This window comes from Petaurus breviceps, unplaced genomic scaffold (assembly GCF_028583685.1).
Source record: "Petaurus breviceps papuanus isolate PSGF00001 unplaced genomic scaffold, PetGlider_PUasm1.0 91133, whole genome shotgun sequence".
Classification (NCBI taxonomy): domain Eukaryota; kingdom Metazoa; phylum Chordata; class Mammalia; order Diprotodontia; family Petauridae; genus Petaurus; species Petaurus breviceps.
Window position 1 is genome coordinate 47673448 of NW_027187419.1, and position 25973 is coordinate 47699420.

Sequence of the window (25973 nt, forward strand, 5' to 3'; positions counted from 1 at the left end):
ATATATATATATATATATATATATATATATATATATATATATATATACATGCACACACATATTTAAACATTTGATTTTAAAACTTTGAATTAAAGATTCATTCCCTTCCTCTCTTGTCACCCACCCTTACTGGGAAGATAAGCAGTTCAGTATAGGTTGTACATGTGCAGCTAATGCAAAACAATAACATAGTAGATATATCGTCAAAGACTGACTATATTTTCCTCCCTCCTATCCCACCTCCAATTTGTTCTATTCTCTACTTTGATCCCATCCCTTTTCAAAAGTGGATGCTTCCAACTTCCCTCCCCCTCAGCCTGCCCTCCCTTCCATCATCCCCCCTCTGATTCCCTTCCCCCTACTCTCCTGTAGGGTGAAATACTCTATTTAGTGTGTATTTCATTCCCTCCCCAAGCCAAATTCAATGAGAGTAAGGTTGACCCATTCCCTTTTGCCTTTCTATTCTTCCCCTCCATTGTAACCATTTTCCCTTGCCTCTTCTATATGAGATAGTTTACCCCATTCTGTCTCTCCCCTTCTCCTCTCATTAAATTCCTCTCTTACCTCTTGATTTCACCTTTTAAGTATCATCCCTTTCTGTTAAATTGGTCCTGTGCCCTCTATCTATGTCTACCTGTAAACATATATACACATATATACATATGTATTTATATTCCTATATACCTTCATATATATATATATATAAAATATGTATATATATGTATATTTCCTTCAACTATTTTCATAATAACAAAAGTTTCATCAGTTACAATTATTGTTTTTCCATGTATGAATGTTAATAATTCAACTTTGATAGGTTCCTTATGATTTCTTTTCCCTGTTTATCTTCTCATGCTTCTTGTATCTGAATGTCAAATTTTCTATTCAACTCTGGTTTTTTCATCAAGAATGCTTAAAAGTCCTCTATTCCACTGAATGACCATATTTTCCCCTGAAACATGATACTCAGTTTTGCTGGGTAGGTGATTCTTCATTTTAATCCCAGCTCCTTTGACCTCCGGAATATCATATTCCAAGCCCTTTGATCCCTCAGTGTAGAAGCTACCAGATCCTGGGTTATCCTGATTGTGTTTCCACAATATTCAAATTGTTTCTTCTTGGTTGCTTGTAATATTCTCTCCTTAATCTGGGAATTCTGGAACCTGGCTATAATATTCCTAGGAGTTTTCTTTTTGGGATCTTTTTCAGGAGGTGATCAGTGGATTCTTTCAACCTCTATTTTGCCCTCTGGTTCTAAAACATCAGGGCAGTTTTCTTTGAGAACTTCCTGGAGGATGATTTCTAGGTTCTTACTTTGATCATGGCTTTCAGGTAGTCCAATAATTTTTAAATGATCTCTCCTGGATCGATTTTCCAGGTCAGTGGTTTTTCCAATGAGATATTTCACATTGCCTTCTATTCTTTCATTTGTTTGGATCTGTTTAACAGCATCTTGATTTCATAAAGTCATTAGCTTTCATTTGTTCCAATCTAATTCTGAAGCAATGATTCTCCTCATTGAGCTTTTGAGATTCTTTTTCCATCTGACAAATTCAGCTTTTTAAGGCATTCTTTCTTTTGCCATTTGAGTTAGTCTATTTTTTAAGGTGTGAGTTTCCTCAGTCAGGCTGTTGACTCTCATTTCATGATTTTCTTGCATTGTTTTCATTTCTCTTCCCAATTTTTCCTCCACTTCTCTTATGTGCTTCTTAAGGTCCTCTATGTGCTGTAACCAGCTCATATTTTCCTTTGAAGCTTTTGGTGGAGGAGTTCTGACTTCACTGTCTTCCTCCTTTTCCATGCTTTGCTCCTTTTTGTCCCCAAAATTGGTGTCTGATGTTGGAATCTTCCATCTGCTTTGTTTCTTTTGCCTGGTCATGTCACCCCTCAGTCACTTGACCCCTGGGATTTTTGCAACAGTAGGACTCTGCCACCAGACAGAGGAGCTTTCATCCCAAACGCTGGGGTTTTCTCAGCTGCTGGAGCTATTAGATGTGTGCTTTCCCTGAGGCCTCCACACACTCTGGCAAGCTGGACACACACCCCAGGACCTCCACTCTAGACTGCAATCCAGATCCAAGCAGGTTAAAGCAAGAACAATTACCCCTCAGACTGGTAACTTGGTCCCCCTACACTCTGCAGGGCAGGAGCTGAAGCTGCCACATGGTGCTGGCTGTGCCAGGTGTCTCAGCGGCTTCTCATCCTGGGGGCAAAAGCCATGCACTTCCACTCACTGGTTCCCAAAGTCCAGACTGCACTGACCTCTCACTTTTTCCTTCACATCTATGTGTTGATAATTCTGGAAACAGCCACAGCTGCTGGTGATTTGGAGTCCCTCCAGTAGGCAGCTGGTCAGACCCACCCTGGGGCTAAAACCTCCAGCAGGCCTGGGCTCGGCTCCCAGAGCGCTATCTGCTGGCTGATTCCTGCTGGCTTGCTGGGCTGTCCTCAGCTGGAGGTTAGCTTCTCTGTGTCATTTTGTGGGTTCTGCAGCTCCAAAGTTTATTCAGAGTCCCCTTTTTACATTGATTGGGGAAGGTGGAAGCCAGAACCTCTTAGAGGTCCTGCTTCTACTCCGCAATCTTGACTCCACCCCAGAATCCTTTTTTCAATAGTCTGAATGTTTGGCTTGATTCTGAGGACTAGGTATTACCCCTCAGTGCAAGGCAGTTTGGTTACGATATATGGATGAGCATGTGGCACCTTGTGTTTCCTAGCATCACCAGCAATTTCCTGCTTAAAGGAAACAAATTACTCCTATATGATCCAATTTTCTCATCTGTAAAGAAAAAATACTTATTTGTGCAACACGAAAGGCATTTGGGCATAACAAAGAGTAGAGATGGTTTCCAGTACTTCTTCCCTGTCTCTGACTGACCCACACTGGCTACATGACCTGTAGTATGGTTGATAGAAAACTGAATTTGGCATCAGAGGACCTGGATTCAAATCCAGACTCTACCACTTAATACCTCAATACCTCACCCTAAGATCATTTTAACTTCTCTGGGCCTCACTTTTTACATCTAAAAACCAAGAGGATTGCTCTACATGACTCTTGAAGTCTCTTCAAACTTTAAATGATTTCGCTATGACCTAGGCAAGTCACTTAACTTTTCTATAGTAAGAAACAGGGCAGGGACAGGTAGGTGGCACAGTGAATAGAACACTGACCGTGGAATCAGGAGGACCTGAGTTCAAATCTGACCTCAGACCCTTAACACTTACTAGCCATGTGACCTTGGGCAAGTCAACCCCAATTGCCCAGCATTCTCCCCTCCAAAAAAAAAAAAAAAAGAAATAGAGCCAACCTATCTTAGTAGAGGAAACTTCCTTATCTGAAAATCCCCTTCAGTAATGAAAACACTGTTCCAGTGCCTATCCTTAACCTTTATATTCAACATAAAGTTGCTGGATAAAATGTTTCATAAAACCTTAAAGTGCTAAAGAAATATAACATCACCATTATTATCATCTTCATTCTTGAATTAGGTATATGATGTCATACTCTTTGCAGGATGTAGATGAGCCATCTAAAAAATTTGCCCATTTCTTGTGGCCTTTAGTCATCCTGGGAAGCAACCCCTGTGGAGATCTGGCCTAGCTTCCCTGGGTACTGTGGCCACTGTTCCTGAATACCCAGAAAAGAATGTTCTTGCCCCCAAAGTCTTTGGCCCTATCAGATCCCAGCACCTGATAGGGTTTTATCTATGCAAATGACATTGAAGAAGAGGTGTTTGGTTACCCTTTGTTCTCCATCTGGTCTGCCCTTGGAACCTTCCATAGGTTGTCTCTCCATTGGAATATGAGCTCCTTGAAAGCAAGCGCTGTATTCAGCACTTAGCATAGTGATTAACACATAGTAAGCACTGAATAAATGTGTTTGCATTGATTCATCCATTCATCCAGTAGTTACCATGTCATTCATGTTATCAAGTATTTATTGAGCATATCCGGTAACTTACAAGGCCTACCGTGTGTATTAGTGCTGATCATGTTTCCCAGCACTCACCCCCAACTTCTTACAGCATCTGCCTACAGCAAACACAACCAGTTTCCCCATGGAAACAAACAAAAATAAAGAGGGCGGAGAGGGAGAAGAGCATCTATTGCTTCTGCAGGCTTCTCATGAATTCTAAGAATGTGTTCTGGTGTTTATTTTTCTTTCTAATTTACATGATGACCTGCCTAATCATTGAAAAATGGGCAAGATGACCTCCAGATGCACCTGAGAGCCCTGGGATAGGATAGTCTGTTTTAACCATTGTTGGGGATTGTCCATCTGCTTGACTTTGGGGCTAATCTCTGGCCATTAGTAGAGCTGGAGAGCCTTGTGGGTCAGTGCCCGTTGGAGGGTTTTGCTGAATGCATTCAAGAGGAGAAACAAGGCTGGCTGATTAGCATACAGATCCACCAGTCCTGCTAGGCATCCGCAGGCCTTGCTAGGCCCTGGCCAGAGGCAGAGGAAATAGAACAGGGAGACTGCTGAGGGCCGGACCTTCCCTCACCAAAGGTTCCCAAGTTTCATTTTTATTTCTGCCATCTGCCATCCTCTCTCATGGGCTGCCATGATAGGCTCATCAGATCCTTGAATTCTTTCCAATCTTTACTAATTACACTGCGGATCAGTAAATCATTCCAGGCAAGAGGCTGACAGGGAAAGAGATGGGCCCTCTGCCATGCTGAGAGGTAGGGGCTCTCCTGCTACACCTGCAGCCTACACACCTATGACTGCTACCAGACTGAGTGACACCCAGAACCAGGGAGCTGAACACAGATGCTTAGGAGCCACCCTGAGAAGTCAGGCAGCCTGAGCACTCAAGTTTATATACATCCGACAGCTCCAGTTTGGCGGGACAGCCTATGCAGGAAAGCTGAAAGCTGGCATCTCCACCAACATGTCACTCTACTGTAGATGTTACTTCTTCCAAAGCCTGAGCTGTTGCTGCATAGTTTCTAAACTCTGAGCCAGATCATTCATATCCAGACACTGCTTGGGGTCATACATAGACTCAAAGAATATTAAAGGTGAAAATGAACTCCTCTTCTTTGACTCTCCTTCCACTTGGCTTTCCTTCTAATTGAGTTTTGGACTATTACCCCTCAGTCTTATCTGCTGGATCGTCATCATTCAGTCCCTCTGCCTAAGTGTGGGTGTCTCCAAGACTATTTTGGGGCTTCTTTTTTTTAAATCTCTCTAGCAAGGCGGTACAGCAGATAGAACACTGGGCCTGGAATCAGAAAGACCTGAATTGACATTCAGCCTCAGACACATATTAGTTGTATGACTTTGGGCAAGTAGGTTAACCTCTGTTTACCTCAGTTTCTTCAACTGTATAAGGGGGATAAGGATTGTAAGGATCAACTGAGATAATATTTATAAAGTAGTTAGCTTACTTAGTACAGTGCCTGGCACATGTTAGTTATTATTAGTATTCATTTTCAAATTAATTATATTAAATTATAATTTATATTTAAATTGAATTAATTATTACTAATATTTTTGTTGTTATCTCTCTAATAATCACACCTTTTCCGTTTGCTTCAATTATTGTCTCAACATAGATGATTCTAAATTTTGATATCTAGACCTAATGTCTCCCCTGAATGTTAATCCACTGTCTCTATCTCTCTCTGGATGTCCCATCAGCATCTCAAACTCAACAAGTCCAAAACTAAATTCATCATCTTCCTTCTTAAACCTCCTTTAAATTTCCCAGTGTCTACTGAGAATATTCTTAGTCACTCAAATCTCTAACCTTCTAGTCATGCTTTGCTTTCTCCCATCCCAAATCAGATTCCAAGTTCTATCAATGCTGCCTTCATAACATCCCTGCATCTGTCTCCTCTTCACTCACTTGGCTACTGTTGGAATTCCCACTAATACTATGGTTCCAGTGAATCCTTTTCAACAACAACAAAAGTGCTGTAAACCTCCAGAGTAATTTAATATAGTACTCATCTTATTCATAAGCAATTAGTTACTTCTTAAAGCACTATTAAGGATTTTTTTAGTGAAAACTCCACAGATCATCATCATGAGCTTTTAAATGGGAGCTACAGCATTAATGTAAGAATGTACTAGTTGGTCTTTCTCCCTCTAATCTCTCCTTCTTCAAAACATCTTCTACAGAGCTAATAAAATTATCTTCATGAAACACAGGTCTGATCATACCTTACCTCCCAAAAGGTATACTGGAATAGAACAGAACCCAGATTTTAGGGGGGAATGTTTTGTACCAACTGTGCTTGATAGCCAATCTTTGATTTCCTACTTTTTATTTATTTATTTTTTGGTTTTTGGAGGGCAATTGGGGTTAAGTGATTTGCCCAAGGTCACATGGCTAGTTTTTGTGTTAAGTGTCTAAGGCCGGATCTGAACTCAGGTCCTCCTGACTCCAGAAGCCAGTACTCTATTCACTGGGCCACCTACCTGCCCTGATTTCCTACTTTATAAAAGCTTTTTATGTCTCCTTGCTGATTACTAATGGAAAGTACATGGTAGGGGGAAGGGGAGGTGCAGATCATGAGTTATAGCATTAGAAGTGGAGCCCCACAGGTTTACCCCCCTAGAAAGTGAGGGAGTAAACATCCTCTGGAGACCAAAACTCCAAGCATTAGTACAAATTGGGAGAGTACCTCAGGGAGTGTTGTACTGTAGGGACTCCTCTGAGATCTATTTCGGTCTACTACATATTTGTAGGGACTCCCTGGAGTCTCCATCTGGGATGCCTGTTCTCGGATTCTGTGGTTTTGCAGGAAGCCACTAGGCAAAATATTACCATGGGTGTGTTCTTGAGAGGCAGCTTAGCCTAGTGGAAAGAGCCTGGTCTCCAAACTAGGAAGGCCTGGTTTTAAGTTCAGTCTGGTTGTGTAGATGTGGGGAAGTCACATAACCTCTCAGTGTTCTAAACCCAGGGACTGGGAACTACTGCCAGTTGGCAGTACAATTCAGCCTTGTATTCTAAAATGTAGGGGAAAAATTAAGACTCTAAGTTGCAGAGAATATGCCAACTTGAATTGGTAGAAGGAGCTTCGCCATCTGGAGCCTCTTTACACAAGTGAAATCATAGGTCAAGTCTCTAGTCCTGTTTTTTCCTTTTTACCTGAACAGTCATTTTCCTCTTGTGTTTCCTTGACAGGTCAGACCTATTGTTCTGAGATTACCTTAGGTTGCTTGATAACTGTCGTATGACTTTCCAGACTTTGCCACCATGTCTCAATTACTTCTGCTCCTGTGACCTCATCTTCTTAGAGCATTGATCCACTCTTATGATCCTTGCAAGTCCTCCACTTTGAGGAAGGGCCCAGGATAGCCATCCTTCTTTCCCCTCTCAACTTTGCATCTGACTTTCTGGTCTGTGCCACCATGGCCCCATGTGAGCGCCTTCCCTGACTCCACCCCCCATCCCCTACCCCCACACACTGTTCAATTCCTTTTTGTTTTCTGAATGCCCCAGTTGGAGTATAAGCTCCTTGAGGGCAGGGACTATCTTTTATCTTGTATTGCTTAGCCTAATGCCTAACATAATGAGTACTTAATAAAGGCTTGTTGTCTTGCCTTACTATACGTGTTATAAAGGAAAGAGAAAAGACATTTATTAATAACCTACAATTTTTCAGGCACTGTGCAAACAGATATTTTCCCAAGTATCTAATTTGATTCTCACAACAACCTTGGGAGGTGAATGTATTATTTGCCCCATTTCACAATTGAGAAAACTGAGGCAAACAGAGGTTAAGTGATTTGCCCAGGATCACACACTTATTAGGTATCTGAATCAGGATTTGAACTCCACCTTGCCTGACTGCAAGTCTAGTACTCTATCCAATATGGCAGATATTCTAGTCAATCTGAGAAGTAAAGATTTTCCATCACTGAAATACAGATGGGCAGCTATTGACCTAGAGCACACTGTAGGAATTCACCTGTTTGTTTTTTGTTTGGTTGGGTTTTTTAAACGTATAAATAGACCTAGACTGCTTGCTTTATTGTGGTAAGTCCAGTCAGATTGTCTGTGATCCTAATGGACTGTAGTTCTGTATGATAAGGTTTGTCTGCTATTCTAAAACACTGTAAATAATCAATTTCAAGTGCTTTATCCATTTTTTTGGGGGGGAGGTGAAAAGAGGGGGAGCTTCTGAGTTTGTTTTCCCCTAACCTGCTTGTCCTAGTGAGAAGTGAATTAGGTATTTCATTTGGATTGGATTTGTATATTCAAGTATACTTTGGATAAATTTGATGTGCCCTCTGACGAAAGGACCCAGAGAAAATTTTTATCTATACATATAGTATGATAACTTATCAGGTGATCCCTGGAGAAATTTTGGTGTGTCCTATGTGTACTAGGGCACCTAAAGATATTTTATCTGGACCTGTAATTAGATTGTCTTAAATGCTAAAGAGAATCAAAGAAGAATTTTCCCCCAGGAAGGTTTGGTTTGTCAACTTAGGCTGATGAAAATAATTTCCAGTCAACTTCTGTTCCCAAATCCTATGGGGAGAGCTTCATATGTTTTGGCATTTTGTAGGGACTCGGCAATTTCTGATAAGTGAAGCTAGTTTTTCTTTACCTTTGATTTTCTTCTTTATCATACCTAAATTTTCAGAGGTCTTTGTAAGCCCTAGAAAGGAGGTAAACTATGAGAAATTTATAAAATGAGGCCCGTTTTTAAAACTGTATAATTGTGAATTTAAAATAGGAATTTAACTTCTTAGGCCCATCAGTTGCAAGTAGGCCTATACTCTCTCTTGTGGAAGAATCTCAATTTTCAGATTGTTTGTGAATTGTACCATATGGACTTTTTCAAAAAGTACCCTCATCAATTTTCTAGGGACAACAAATTTTGAATTGGAAGGATGGGGAAAGGAGAGTGGGAGAGTGCAGGGAAGGAGGGATTTGATTCCTTTTTACTCAAGTTCAGTAATACAGTCACACATGATAGGTTTTAATGTATAAACAAGATGGGTCTATTCCCCATCTCAGAATGTAGTCACACATGATAAGGTTTTAATGTGTAAACAAGATGTCTCTCTACCCTGTGATCCCTTTATGAAGTTCAACCTTCTCTGATTGGATCAAGATTAGAACATTGCTTTTGCCTAATCAAATAAGCTAGATATGACTCTGGGAGCTTTAAATAGTTCAGCTTCAAGTTCAGAAGTTAGAAAGCCTGGGCTCAGATGCTCTTTGTGGAGGCAGACCCCTTTGTTTAAATATAGGATGATAAAGGAGGCAGGTATCTTCCCTCCCTCTGCCTAAAACAATCATGCCAACAGAACTTCTCGGTCAGTAGCAACCAATACATTTGGGCAGAAAAAGACATGCACATCTGAGGCCAGACAGGGATTCAATGAATTAGTCATATGAGGGTGATGCGATCCCTTGTAGCAGAGGGCATGCTGCTTATAAACAACAACAACAACAATAATGATATCATACTCTCAGTGCCCAGATGAATAGCCTTCCCATCAAAGCTACAAGGTTGATGTATGAGGATTTTACAGAGAGTGAAAGGATTTCCAATGCCAGGAGTTGTGATTTACCTTTTTTTACTCTACATGTGTCCCACACGTTTGCCTCATCATCCTTGCGTTATAAGTTTAAGTCCACTCTTCCCATGGATACTGTGTGTATTTGTGAGAGAGTATACTTCAAGTTTTAAGGAGAATGTTTATACTGTTATACAAAGTTATACTAAGATGCCATTCCATCTTAATAAATGCCTTTGCTAGAAAAAAAAAGAGTTAATCTACTGACTGATTGTTAATGGGAAACATACCTATGGGGACTCATGAACTACCATCGTCAAAGTAGCTGCCTATAAGATTGCCTCTAGAACAAGAGGGTAGTGGTTGTTGTCCAGGGACTCAACCCACAAGTGTGTCTATTAGTTCAGAGAGTCTCCCAGAGGGATTATTCAATATTTGACAAATGAATGATCATTAAGTACAAAGTAATCCACTGCCTTCTCAGCACAACTTTACTCTGAAAAGCTTGGACTTTGCAACTCTAGTCTAATACCATTATTATTAAGATTCTGTAAAAATAATACTGAATGGGGGAAGAGTTAGGCAGTGCCCTGATGTTTGACTATTATTGTGTTGGACTTTGCCATTCCCAGAGATTTGAATTATGAAAATAAGGTCTCAGTGCCTAACAAGTGCCTTGCACATAGGTGATACAATAAAAGTTTATTGAATGCATGAATGAATGAATAAATGAATTTAGCACTTGAGTTTAGCTTTCCAGGCTTTCTCCTATAATGAACCACTATTACAACATTATGCTTCTTATTTTCCTTCCATTTTATAAGAATGGTGACATTGATATATCAGGGGACCTAGAAATTAATATAAAGGGTCCTGAATTGAGAGTGAGAGCACCTGAATTCAAATCCTGCCTGTGAGGCTCACTACCTTGGGTAAGTCATTTAGCCTACCTAGGCCTCCATTTTCTCCTCTGTGAAGAGGTTGATTTGCCAGATGGTCTCTGAGGGCTCTTTCAGCTCCAGTTCTATGATCTTATGGTCCTTGCTGACTAACGCATCTCTATCGTCACATCTTGCATGCCTCTTATCTATTATTGACCTATTATTAAAATTAATAGTGATATTACTTGAAAATAATTATTACTATTAGATTGTGAGCTCCTTGAGATCAGAGACAATCTTTTGCCTCCTTTTGTAACCCCTGTTCTTAGCACGGTACCTGGCCCAATTGTAGGCACTTATCAAATGGTTATTTATTGCCTGACAGAGGACAAGTGGAGAAGTGCATGGTGGATGTGAGTGGATTATAGCCAGGACCTGTCAAGAATAGCAGTATCGTGATGTCATCAGAGACAAATAATGAAAAATATAAATGGAAGAAGAAGAGATACCTGACAGAGATCCTGTGTGTCCCACTGGCATCCTCTCCTTGTCAAGAGAAAGTTGAGGAACATCTCCAGCACTTTGGGTGGGTTCTAGATTTAGAACTGGAAGACCTTGGAAACTATCTAGTAGAGCCCCCTCATTTTATAAATGAGGAAACTGAGACCCAGAGAGTGAGTGGGAGAAGCATGCTTTGTACCTTGGCCCTCTAATTCCTAAGTCAGTGATCTTTCTATTGTATTTCAGATGCTGTATATTTCTAGAGATAGTGTGGTCCAGTACATAAATAGTCTGGAATACCTGTGTGTTGATCACACCTCTGAAACATACTACCTAGAAGATCCTGGTCAAATCACTTAACTTCTCAATGCCCAAGGTGCTGACATTAAATCATTGAGTCACAAGCTGATCTGCTTTAGTCAAAGGACTCCCTCTCTTGAGTACCCTCCTCCAATGAAATCACGTCTGTCCCCAAAGCCCCCAAACCTCCCAAATCACTTAGATAGGTTTACAAAGTGTCTTCTTCATACCAACCACTTCCTCCCCTCCCAAAAAAAATTGCTGAGCAATGAAGCCCACAGGTCACTTGCTAGTTAAAGACTTGTCCAGTCTAGTCTATTTACATGGCAGCACCTCCCTGGTGCACCACTAATGGATGTTGCTTAAAGAAAGCCTGTGACCTCTCACAGACTCTTGCAGTCATCAATAGCTTAACCAAGAGAGAGCCCCTCAGAGCCCCCCAGTGTCTCCCAGCCCTTTTCCTGCACAGATTGCTGGCTAATGGGGCGGAGCTAGCCTGAGTGCCTTCTATTAATGGAGCAGAATATAAACAGAATAAAGCCTTCATTTCCCAGGCTGTGGTTTCATTATTAATATACTTTACAGTTCACAGGTTGTACGTTTGCTCCCGTGTTTTCTCAGCTGGTGTAATCTGCAGCTCCAAGTGAGAACAGTCATAAAATTTTCATTTCCAGTTGAATGTGCGTCCAATTCGCCGTGAAATGTTCTATCTGTCGTGAATATTAAGTACACTGAAGCACTCGCCTCAGGATTAGGCAAAGAGGGTTCCTGGCCCTTCCCAGGTCTGGCTGAAGATGGAGGCTTGCTGGGTCATGGGTGAGACTTTTGCTCAGAAGCTTCATGGCATGAAGTATGCACTGGTTAGTTTGGAAGTAGAAGTAGAAAGCATGGGTGTGCAGCAAGGGAAGGAGTGCTACAGACGTAGAGATCCTGCTTAGAAGGAGCATGTGGGGTTGTGGATTCTGGAGAATGTGCTGCTAGGAACCTATCAAAAGCAATCAGGTAAAAAGAGGATGCCTTAATGCAGCAGAAGGAAAGATAAAGGAGGTTTGCTCTTTGCCAGGAGGAGAGAGATGCAAATCAAAAGAGGTGACAGAGAAGGTAGGAGGAAGAGGTCAAGGGAGAAAAAGATCAGGGAGGAAGAGAAAAGGAGGGGATGGTAAGGAAAAGGAATGAGGTGAGAGGAAGGTGGGCATTCCACCAGAGATTTGGTGAGGGAAGAGGGAAGGAGGAGATTGCAAAGAAAAGGAGCTTATGGAGGGGGGATGCAAAGAAAAGGAGTTGAGAGAAGAGGAAAGGAGGTGAGACAGGGAACTAGAAAGAAAAGAGACAGTATAAGCAGGAGTGAGTTTCTCTGTTGTGTCTGGTTTGGCAGGTGCAATATTAGAAATCACATGTGGAGCAGTTTTATATACAGCGCCTCTTTAGACACGTCAATAAAGAAGTCAGGAGAATGAACAATGGGGGAGGTGCAGCAACTGAAGCAGGAGAGAGCAATTAGAAAAGCAGAACTGCTTGACCAACTATAGACAATGCATTAGGCAGGGCTGGCTTTTGGGAGCTTTGTCCAGAAACCAAATGTCAGCAGCTGTTAGTCCAGTTTACCTACTGGCCCTAATTTTCATTCATCAGAGCTCAATCCCACTTTTCTAACTATTTCACCTATTCATTCATTTTCTATCTCAATTCCCTCCCTCCATCCCTTGGTTCACAGCACCACCCTTCCCTCAGGAATAGGGCAGAGGCCATGTAGAGAAGATGGGTCCCCTAGCAAAGTACTCTCTTTAGTCAGTAGGACTTCCTCTAGTTTTTTCCTCCCCTTGGGCCAGCAGCTCGGATCCCAGCTCTAGGAAGAGTTTGAAGTGAAAGTTGGCCTCAGGCACCCTGGGGAACCGGGAGCAAACTGGAAGACTTTAGAGAAGCAGGCAGCTGAGCCACATTGCCTCTGGCCCTCTCAGCTATAGCTTTTGCAAGTTAAGCTGGGCTGTGCCAGGAATGAGAAACCCTTAGAGAGGCTAACATCACGCAGCAGAAGTGAGATTGCTGATTCAGTGTAAGTGTATTCTATCTTCACAGTTCATCCCAATCTGGGTGCCTTCCCTGCCCCACCCCCCCCTACTCTACCCTGAGGGTAGTACTAGGGAAGGATTACCCTTTTGGGTTTGTGGGTTTTACTCCATTTTGCAATGTTTCTGGTTCACAAATTGATCTCCATAGATTTAGAACTAGAAAGTGACCTTGGGAGATCGACTAGTTACAGATGAGGAAACTGAGGCTCGTAGAAGGTTAAGTGATTTAAACCCAGAAATCAAGAGAATTAGGGGACTATCCACTAAGGCTCAGTCCCAGATCCTGTGTCTTTCGAATTATTTCTGCTTTGTCATTTTGTATTTTTGACCCACTATTTTTTTTAAAATAATCACAGCATCTGAATCAGAAGGGATATGATTCTAGGGGCTTAGAGGGATGTGCAAAGGTCATGCCAACACATCACGGTATCCCCAGTACCTATTCTATACTTTGGCTTATGTGACATTCCTTCCTAACATCTTAGAAAAGTGTTTATTCCAGCTTCTGATTGAAGATATCAACAAACGTTATACTTTATAGCACATTAAAAACTGCACTAAGGACACCCTGACTAATTCAAGCTGTTCCCTGACATAAAAATGAATGAATAAAAAGCACTTATATTCCAAGCTCTGGGGTAATTGTTGGGCACATGAATGCAAAAAGCAAAGAGGAGGAGTTTACATTCTAATAGAGAGACCCACATAGAGGACTGATGGCTAGAGAATGGATGGATACCCCTTATTCAGAGACAATGGCAGAATTGATTTGATCATGGTTCATCATTCCAGAACTGGGAAAGGGGGGAAGAAGGGAAGGGTCCAAACATACCCCATTCAGAAATAATGACAGAGATGATCTGATCATGGTTCGTCTCTCCAGAATTGAGGGGAAAGGGAAGGTACCTCTATGTGGTAAGGTATCTGGCAGGATGACAGAGATGAGCAGACCGGAGAGTCTGTCATATTAATTCCCTGGTTTCTCCATATCTGAGTTCCCTAAAGACTTCTTATTCTACCCCTCATACCTTAAGAGTCCTTAGTACTGTATTTAGCTACTATGTCTTGCTCCTCCTCCTCCCCTCATCCCCCCTCCATTCCCAAAGGTGACCAATCCTTATACTAGTCAATAGATATATGGCTATGAATCAAAATTGCAAGTGATCAAGATGGCAATGGAAAGGCACACTGTGACTATAAGTCAGTGGCATATTACCCAAGATGACTTGTATATAACAAGAAATCATCAAGGTCCTATATTTTCAAGAAAGGAGTTAGGAGGGTCATGTATTGAAATTATATAAATCAAAGTATTTTATCTTCACTACTGCACTGTTACTCAAGTCCTAGAAGAACTCTTCTGTCATCCTGGGTAGATCTTTGATGCAAGATTCATAGACTAGACAGAAAGGCCTGAGGCCAAGAAGATCTGAGTTCAAATTAGAATTCTGACACATACCAACTTTGTGGCTCCATGCAAATCGCTTAAACTATGTTATTGACTCATTCAATGTCCAGTACGTGATAAATTTCTCTTAGATGACTTGTTTCAAAGAAAGTGCAGACCTGAAATGGTAGAAGAATTTTCTTAACTGGGAACCCTCTATGAAAGTAAAATACCAAGTCCCAGTATCTATTCCTATAGAAAAAGAACTATCATGATATGAAAAGACATAGACAGACAAAAAATGTTCAGTGGTGTATATCCAACATCCCCCTGCCCCCCTCCCCCACAAATTTATTTTATTTTCACGTCTGTCTTTTCTCCTCCTACCCACCCCTTGCCCTGCATTGAGAAAGCAAGAGTAACAAAACCTGCTGCAAACCTGTAGAGTTCATCAAAACAGCTTTCCATATTGGTCATGTCCCCTCACCCCACATATGCCCCAATCTGAATTTGGATTCTAGCACCTCACGGCCTTGGAGTCCACACCTACATTGATAGAGACACTGTCAAGTGATGTACTAAACTTTGAATTGGGATGTTCTAAAGGTAAGACACTAGACTTCTTAGGATGTTTTGTGGGAAATGGGGATTACAATACCCCCTACATTAGAGGATTGTTTTGAAGATGAAATGATATTTACAAAGTACTATATCCATCTCCCAAAAGTCTTTTAAAAGCCCCAGAAGTACTTTAAAACAGCACTATGACTTTTGGGACACTGTATAAATGTCATAATAAATAAATTATTTTAAGAAGATAATAGCAAAGTATATTCAAGGTAGTGGTGGTAGGACAGTGCCAAAGTTAAAGCAGCAAGTTCCCTAGCCCCACCCTATTATCTGGAACCACGTTATCACCTGATTTGTCATAATTTTACTTATTTCCTCAGTACTCACTTTCCACCTTGTCATATTAATTCCTTGGTTTCTCCATATTCCCTAAAGACTCCTTATTCTACCCCACATACCTTAAGAGTCCTTAGTACTGTATTTGGATACTTTCTAGGACTTTCTCCTCCTACCCTCATCCCCACTCCAATCCCAAAGGTGACAAATCCTTATGTCACCTATGAATAGATCACTCAGACTGAAGGAAGGAGCTGGGCCCTGCTAGTGGTCTCCACTTTACCTTGCTCTTCAGAGTGCCTCACTCACCCCCAAAGGCAGGAAGCTGAATAGCCAAATGACTATGTTAACTTACCTGGCTGGCCCTGCCTTCCTCACCAGCTTCGATGAAGTTGCTGAATGACTGAACTGCCCTGCCTGACTTTGGACAAATCTGGCCCACCCTCAGACCCTTAAATTCACCAATGCCCTTATCATTGATCAGAGGACTAACACATTTTGAAAATTTTCACGTATTATCCATCATCCATAGCTATTAATTCACAAATTATAATAATTGTTACAACATTTATAAATTCCAATATGATTTTTTATTTTAAAAATAGCAATATCCCATCATTAAGTTCATAATTGAGTACTGACTCTCATATGTAATATCTGCATAACCTTGGGGAAGTTGATTAATCTCACTGTTCCTCAGTTTTCTCATATGTAAAATGGAAATGATAATATTTGCATTATCTCACAGTGTTGTTGTGAAGGAAAATATTTTGTAAACCTTGACACACTATAGAAATGTGAGCTTTATTAGCCACTCTCATATATATATATGTGTGTGTGTGTGTGTGTGTGTGTGTGTGTATTTAAATACATATATATGTGTACATGTGGGTATAAATAGGGCATATATGCCTTTTGGGACCTGCATATTGTGTGTATATGCACACACATACATATATGTTATATAAGCATATGTATATATACACACATGTATATGTGTATATATGTCTATGCATTCACATACACATACAAAGCATCCTAAAAATCTTTGCAGTCTTTAGTCTTGCTGACTTAAAACTGTATTGAGACTTTTGGAACCCTTTGTGTGTATATATATGTGTATACACACATATACATACATACATATTATATGCATGTGTATATATAGACACATGTATATACAGACATATAATCTATTATAGTCACCTCTCATTATCTTTACTAATGGGGGGAAGACTGACAAGCCTAATCCAAAAGAATGGATAATTCAAAGGTAATTTATATTTGATTTTTGAAATGCAAATTTGACCTTTTTGAGTAGATGATTTACTTTTCTAATTGTTTTACTGAGGCTAATATTCACATTCATTTGTGTTGCCTGAACACATACCAACTAAATGGAGGGAAACTTAGAGAAGCTGGCTGAAGCCACAATAATGAGTGTCCAGAGGAGGCTAGCAAAAGATGAATAATTTGTCATAGATAATCCAAAACAGAATCTACCCATGAATATGTGAAATGTTGCCTGCTTTTGTGAGAAGTAGCTTAGTGCAATTGAAAGAATACTGGTTTTGTCATTAGAATATCTACATGGAAAACCTGACATTTTCAGCTGCAAGTGTGAGGAATTTAATGTCCCTGGCCCTCAGTTTCCCTGTTTGTAAAAAGAGGGAGTTGGAATAAAATGTTGTCTAAGGTCCCTTCTAGATCTAACTCTATAATCCTATTAATTAGTTCATTTTTCATGTCGTATTTTTGCAGTGGCAACATTTGAGAAATAGGTCATGCTTGAGCACCAGCCAAATAATCAAAAGTATATATTATGTGCCTACTATGCTTATTTATCAACAACAAAATTTGGAGGGATACCTAAGAAGTTTAAGTCATAATAGCTGCCTTCAAGGAACTTCCAGTCTATTGGGGGAGATAAGTCTCCAACACATGAAGATGTTAATACTTTGATAGATCAGTGATCTCAAACAATATAGGGCAATGTAATTCAGTGCAACACTTTGTTATGATATAGGACAAGATTTCAGAGAATCATCCTAGTCAGAAAAAGCTTCCTAAAGAAAGTAGTGCTAGAGGTCAGTCAGTCAATAAATATTTAGTAAGCTTCTTGTATGTCCCAGGCACTGTGCTGAGGATGGGACATACCAAAAATAAAAGGTAAAAGACAGGTCTTGCCCCCAGGAAGCTCAGGATCTAACAGAGGAAAGCAGATAAAAATAAGGTAAAAGTGGGGAAAGTTGGGGATGGCGTGTTGAAGTCCAGATAGCCTGGGTGGGAAGAGTTGGCTGCCCTCAGCACCCTCCTTAAGGGGAGGGTCAGAAGGACCTCATTGTTCTTCTCTACCTTCTCCAATCAGAAATAGAAAGAGACCCTAGGGATGGGAGTTACTGAGGAGGTGTGAGTTTTAGGTTGATATGATCCGGGAGGAAAATGATATTTTGCATATCATGATGAAGTTCAGAAGAGTTTAGTCAGTGGGAAATGAGGCAGACCTTGAAGTAGGTATCAATTCCTTGACCTTCATACAACAATCCCAAATTGTCTTCCTTCCACAGTTTTACAAGGGTCTGTTTTTTGCAGTTTTCTGGTTGGAAAATCAGTTCAGTCATCAACTTCTCATCCCATGCAACCGGTGGGGTAGAGAAGATAGAGCTTTGGACAGGAAGGCCTGATTTCACATTCAGCCTCAGACATCCATTAGTTATGTGACCCTGGGAAAATCACTTAACCTCTTCAGTCATTCTCCAGTTGTGTCTGCCTCTTCATGACTCCATTTGGGGTTTTCTTGGCAAAGATTCTGTGAGTGGTTTCCCATTTCCTTCAACTCATTTGACAGTTGAGGAAACTGAGACAAACAGGGTTAATTGACTAGCCTAAGGTCACACAACTAGTAAATTTCTAAGGTCAGATATGAACTCGAGTCTTCCTGACTCCAGGCCAGTGCCAGCTAGCTGCCCCCACTTAACCTCTGCCTGCCTCAATGACCTAAGATGTGAAATAAAGATAAATATAGCACTTCCTCAAGTTGCTGTTAGGATCAAATGAGATATTTATAAAGCACTTACGAACAGTGTCTGGCACATAGTGGGTTCTTAATAATTGCTATCCCCTTTTTCCTCACGCTCTTCTGGTACATCTTCCCTTCCTTTGTCAAGTGCCAAAGGTACAACAGGCATTGACCACAGAAGCTAGCCCTTTGCCTAATGCTATATTCCAATGCTCAAGCTCCTTAATACCTAAGCCCTCCTATGGGGACGGTGACTTAGCAGGCATGGTACAGGGGAAGGAGAACTTGACCTGGGATCAGAGAACCTGGGTTTGAGTCCCATCTCTATCACTTTTGACCTTGGACGAGGTCTCCTTTCTGGGCCTCAGTTTCTTCATCTATGAAACGTGGGAGGTTGGACTCATTAACTTCCAAAGACCCTGCCAGCTCTAAATCGCCATCCTATGATCTCCATGACAGGATGTAAAAGACAAAAGACACTCAAAACGGACAGTCTGGATGACCTTAACCATCTCCTGCATTTCTTTGAATTTCTTTTCAAACTATATGGGAAAAAAATGCCACCAATGCCCCACACTCACGGAGCAAGAGAAAAAACTGTACATCCGCTTGGCTTGTCACTGTAGAGTTGAGATAATAATAGTCTTTTTCTGATCCCCTGAACTTTCCCATCTGCTTCATAAAACAATGGCAATTTTTTTCTCCTGCTCTCTCTTCCCCTCTCTCTCTCTCTTTTATTTTTATCCTCCTACACTATAATTTAAAACCGTGGCAGCGCTATAGCCCTTGGGTTTTTTTTTTCCTTCTTCTCCTTCTCCCCTTTCTTCAATATATGGCTGTTATTTAAAATGGGCTTTCATCCTAGCACCAGTAAGCTGTTGGAGGGGAGAGGGGGGAGGATTTTTGCATGGTGAAATTGCACTTTGGTCATGCATGGCTAGGGCAGGCAATAGTCCACTTGTGGCCCCAGGTTCTCCCTTCTTGCTAAGCCCCTTCAATATTGGCAAAAGAAATTTTTTACAAAGACACCCCAGGGATCAGCTGTTTCACTCCCAGTTCAAAGTGCAGGGAGGGGAGGGGGAGAGTCTGGGGATTCACCTGTTCCTGAAATGGCCACTGAGTCAAGTTGGTCAACCTCCAAGCTTCTGAGGGTTCCCACTTCAGCTCCATGCAGTATATAGAGCATGCTTGGAAATATTGAGTGGAAGTAGGGGTGCCAAGTGGTGGGGGTAGGGGGGGGTTGTTTGTCAGTAGAGTAGCCAAGCATAGAACTGTCTGTTGCTAAGCAAATTTGCCCATAGCAGCTCAGGCAGGGAGAGACTTCTCAAGGCATTTTCCCCCTCTTTTTTCTTCCCTGCTGGGTGTTAGGCATGCATATGGTGGTGGTAAAGAGATGGTGAAGGGAGAATGAGTGTGAAAATGGCCCCCTTCATAAGGGAAAAACAATCATCAGCAAAGAGAACTGCAGTCCTTTCCTGAGGCAGCTGAGTTCCCTTTTCCTTATGCCCAGCTTGTGCATTTGGTCTCTGGCTGGTGACAGCTCTGCTGGAAATTTCTCTGTGCTCTCACGGCCTCCCACTCAGCTCTACTCATGCACCTGCAGCCCCCAAAGCCATTTCATCTCCCCCCACCCCCTACCACTTCTGCTCCCTCCAGAGCAATCTCTAAACTTTTTATCAATAAAGCAGCAGCTTTCTAAATGATCCTCCAGAAGGGAGATGTCACTGCCATAAAACACAGGGGACAGAGCAAGGCCATTGGGCTGGAAAATGTTATGTGTGGAGGGGAAAAATGAAGATGGGCCCTTGCCCTGATGGAGAGCTGATGGTGATCATTGCCCCGTCTGCATTCTGATTACACTCCTGCTGTAGCCACCGGAGGTGACAAGTGCACTCTGGGCAATGGAGGGCTGCCTGGTACCCAGCAAGCCAGCTGGAGAAGACACGTACCTGCTGGAGGTGCATGGGGCTTTAGCCCAGGCAGAGCCAAATGCTTGGCTCTGAAACGGCAATAACCTGGCTTCTGGAGACCCTGACGATGTATCTGGTTCTGGTTCTGGCTTAGGAGTTGGTTTTCAGGTAGTCCCTCTCTGCCTCTGCTCCTGTCCTTTTCTCCATTTTCTAGTGTCTCCCTCCTCCCCTCCTTTCAAAGTGGCAATGACTTTACCTAATGATTGCTATCCATTCAATTCTCTTTCAGCTGTTCAGTAAGCACTTAGCAGTCCCTGGTTTTCCCCTAGCACCACACTAGGCACTAAGGGGATTCGGGAAGAAATGAAAACACAAATTCATTGAATTATCCCTAAGGGAATCTAGATATTGTTAAGGAGACAAGATTTATACACATGAGATAGTCAGAGAACAATATAAATGTAATATAAACAAGTGCCAAAAAGTTAGATATGGACAGTAAGTACATTTAGCAGCTAGGTGACACAGGGACTAAAGCCCTGGGCCTAGGGTCAGGAAGAACTCAGTTCAAATCCAGCCTCAGACATGTAATAGCTCAGTGGCCCTGAGCAAGTCACTGAACCTTTTTTGCCTCAGTTTCCTCAACTGTAAAACGGGGAAAATAATAACATCTACTTCCCAAAGTTGTATGAATCAAATGAAATACTACTTGTTAAGCGCTTAGCACAGTATCTGACACATAGTATTCATACTCGTTCCTTTCTGGAGAAGTGAGGAAGGCGGGGGGCGGGGGGGACAAGTAAAGTGAGATTTGTAAAGAAAGACTTCATAAATGAAGTAAGGCTCAAGATGAATCTTGAATGATGCGTGGGATTCATTAAATACTCAAAAATACCTAATACAGAAATTATGAGAAGAATCCGTTGTGAAATATGCCACTCACAATCTTAACCACGTGGCCATTTGACTTCTAAAGAGAGAGAGAAATGGGCTCTTTTGGTAGTCTGAAGGATTCTCCTAATAAGAAAGCCTAGTTTTTTTTATTATGACAGGCCTCTCTAAATGTGTTTTCTCTTGCCTCACATCCCTCCCATTTCTGGAACTGAATGGAAAGTATTCATACTACAAATTTATATCTCCTATATAACTTTGTTGATCTTAAAATCAGAAAGCCAATAAGATGGTGTGAACAAGACCATGCTGTTCCATGTAAAATACCTTGTCTGCTTCTACATTCTGTGGATCCCCTGCAACAGGGGTTGAAGATGGAGAAAGGGAGAACATTTGTTATAACAATACACCAAGTCCCAGGAGCAGATTTTCCTAGGACTATTGTATATTGGATAAATAGTATTCTCACGTATGCCCCCTACTCTCCACTGACACTGCTATCACTGTCTCATTATCCCATATCTGGACTACTGAAATTCCCTTCTGGTTTGTATACCTGCCTCGTGTCTCTTCTGACTCCAATCTGTCCTGCATTTATCAGTGAGACATTCTTAAAACTCAGATCTGACCATATCTCCCCTACCACTCAGTAAACCCCTGTATCTCCCCATTACTTCAACGATCAATATAAAGTCCTCTGTTGACATACACACACATCTATACATACATACACACTTATACAGGTGATCACATGTGTGTATACCCCACACTTCTCCAAGAAAGCCTTTGATTCCTACTAGGAAGGGAGCAGGGGACTCCGGGCCATGAGGCTAGCTACTCTATTCTCCTTAGAGAGGGAGTACATATTAAAAACATATCTATAAACTAAATATTTTTAATCAAAAGGAGATACCTTTTAACATCAAGATGTTATACTGGCTTCTATCATTTAATAAAGAAAGAGTGCATAAAGCTGTATATTCAAAGACTTGACTCCCTTTCCACCCAATGCCAGTTATACAAAGACTATAAATAGGGATTAGGAAAAAAAAAAAACTATTTAACCATATAGCAGGTAGAAATCAGAGAGGGTATATAAATGAAACTCTACCAGACAATTTGTTTCTCAAATACCAAGCCTTAAACCCAATTCACTCTGGATCTCTGGAATTGGACCACTATAGGTTCCTGGCCAAGCACCACTTCCTGGCTATATTTTAGGCCATCCTAGCTCAAGGTGAATGTAAATAGTAACTTTTTCTCTTTTGACCAGCAACCCTAAGGGTCTTCCCTTCACAGTTTGACTTTTTTAAGGGTCATCCCTTGATTCAATTCTTAAAGAGGCCTATTCATTGAATGGGTATTGCTTCACTCAAAGTAAGCACTTGAAAAGACCTTAGCTTAAAAGGGCCAAGGTCTCCCACTGCATCCTGACGATCTCCAGTCATCCTTATGAATATCTGACCACTGGACCCCGATGACTCTGGAAGAGAAAGTGAATCTGGTGACCTTATACAGCTCTCCCTCACTCAAATCAAAGTCAATGGCAAGTCATGTCATCACCTGCTTGAGGTCATGGTCCTCTTCGAGGAGGAAGGACAAACCACACACAACCAGACAATCCTCAAGTGTATGAGCTGTCCATTGGTAGTAAAGTATTTCAGTGTAAGAGAAAGGGGGAGGGAGGAGAAGGGAGAGAGAAAAAAACAAGAAATTAGGGAGACAGAGAGGAAGAAAGAAATAGAGAGACAGAAAGGGAGAGAGAGACAAAGAGTAAGAGAGATAGAGACAGGGAGGGAGAGATAGAGAGGAAGAGATAGAAAGAGAGGAAGAAAGAGACAGAGAGATACAGACACAGACTGACACAGAAAGAGAAAGAGAGGGAGAGAGTCACAGATCTCATCAAATTTCTAGAGATCTTTGCTATGGTAAACTGGGGACAGGAAAGTGATCAAGATACCAGCTTCTCTCAATGTTTGTTTCCATCAAAGACTCTTCTCCTTTCAAGAATCCCTCCCTGAAGAGAATCTGGAAACTCCTGTCTTTTTTCTCAAAGCTAGAAGCCATAAGACCAGAATCTCTCATACTCTTACCAACTCTAACCCTTGTAGTTAAGGAGTGTTGATTATTATTCATTTTCTACTAATAAGTAGAGTCTTACACAAATGAATTGGAACCCCGAGTTACAATTTTTGTTGTTTGTCCTTTGTTCTGGAAGAAGACCATGACATTGGGGAGGTGAGTCAGGGCTGTACAAAGTCAGCGGCCTCATTTTCTGGGTCCAGTGGCAAGATATAGATCAGGACAAGTGGAGATAGCTCAGGATGTAGTGGAGGGCCTTAGCCTTTTTAAACTAAGGTCTTTTACAGGTCTTAGTTTGACTGAGGCAACGCCCATTCAGTGATTAAGACTAAGTAAGAAATGAGGCAGAGAATGATCTCTTACCTAGTCCAAAAGAAAAATAACAACAATAAAAATTTCTATGTAGTTGTTAAAATGTTGTCACCCCCATTAGACAGTGAGTTCCTTGAGAGCCAAGACTGTTTTGTTGTTTGTGTTTGTGTTTTTGTGGCCTTTCCTTGCATGTCAGGCACTTAGTGCCTGGCACCTAGTAGGGGCTCAATAAATACTTGACTGTCTGCTCCACATGGGCCTCTGTATGCCTTTTGTGTTATAGCTAGCAAAGTGCTTGGCACGTACAATTCATACATAATAAATGTGTGTGAATTGATGGATTGATTGATTGATCGTATTATCTCCTCTTACTTTTACTGAAAGATCATTGCACTCAAGATCTGAATCTGCATAACCTTCAAGGGCAGCTAGTTTGCACAATGGATAGAGTTCTGGGCCAGGAGTCAGGAAGACCTGAGTTCAAATTCAGTCTCAGATACTCACTAGCTGTATGACCCTGAGCAAATTACTTAATCCCATTTACCTCAGTTTCCTCATCTGTTAAATGGGCTGGAGAAGGAAATGGTCTAGCACTTCAGTATCTTTGCTAAGAAAACCCCAAAAGAAGTCACAAAGAGTCAGACACAACTGAAAATGACTAAACAGCAACAATATAACCTTCAAATACATCCAGAACCCTCAGGATTTTGGTTTACAGCTTTATTTAACCGAGACACAGATATCTCACCTTCTGCATTCTGATTATATCTCTGTCTCGTGGTGATTGCCATCTGGATATATCTTTCCCTCCTTTTCCCTTGCCCTCCTCATCATGTCCTTGGATTTAGCCAGTTACATCAAAGACCTTATTTTAAAGAGTTTATCTGGTTTTTATTTTTAAACTTTGATTTAACTGAGCAGACAAACAGAAATGGACAAAGTATACTCCCTGAAAGCATTAAAGCAAAATAATACTAAAGACTAACTCCAACTGAAGGTATATGCAATTGGTTGTTAACCAAAAGGAAGATCATGCTTTAACCTCAACAAGCTAGTACCATTGTGTCGTTGTGTTATGTTTAACCTGAGTCTTGTTGCTGTTTGATGTTGTCTTTTTTTTAGCATCTTGTTTTTTACTTTAAAAAGTTATTTTCTTTTCCTCTTCATCACATTGAAAAAAGAAAGAAAAATAAATTCCTTGAAATAAATATATATATATATATGTGAGTGTGTATATGAACATATAAATACCTACACACAAATACATACAATGTTATGTATATGCATTTGTTTCAGGGAATTTGTGTTATAGGATATGTATTTATTTATGTTCATATGTGCCTACACACATTTTCATATATATACATGTGCATGTATGTATGCATGTGTGTATGTATATATGTGCATACATACATACATATGTACATAAGTAGAGTCAGTCGAGGGAAACAAATTTTCTAATTATCCATGCTCAGAAATTATTCATCTCATTCTTATTCTGTACCCTGAACCCATCACGTCTCTGTCAAGGGAAGTGGACAGAGTGTTTTGTCATCAATCCTCTGGAATCATGGATGGTCACTGCATTGATCATAGTTCTTAAACTTTTCAAAGTTGTTTGTCTTTTGCAACTTTGTTATTGCATAAACACCCAGTTCTCATGGTTCTACTCATTTCATACTTCATCAGTTTAAAGACTCTTGAAAATAATTCATTTTTTATAATATTGATATTATAGTATAATTTTTCTTCTGGATCTGCTTACTTCTCTCTATCACTTCATATAAATCATTCCATCTCTATTTGAAATCTTATATTTCTCATAATACATTAGTATTCTATTGCATTCATGCACCACAATTTGTTCAGCCATTCCCCAACTGACGGACATCCCCTTAGTTTCCTTTCCTTTTGCCACTACGAAAGCTACTATATATATTTTTGGTTTTTTCTGTGATTTTTTAATATAGGCCTAGCAATGTTATATCTGGGTCGAATGAACTGTTTAATCAGTCATCAAGATAACAAGCAATTATTAAGTACATTTTATATACTACACCCTGGGAATAACAGAAAAAAGGGGGGAAAAGTAGTCCTTGCTCCCAAGGAGTTCATGAGTTCATAGTCTAATGGAGAAGACAACATGCATGCAAGCAACAGGATGGATGGATGGATGGATGGATGGATGGATGGATGGATGGATGGATGGATGGATGGATGGA

General features: G+C 40.9%; 1 protein-coding gene across 3 annotated transcripts in view; it reads left to right on the forward strand.

The window, feature by feature from the left end:
- NTM (neurotrimin) overlaps positions 1-25973 on the forward strand; it is a 574210-nt gene that overhangs the window by 440975 nt on the left and 107262 nt on the right. The gene's annotated exons all lie outside the window — the stretch shown is intronic.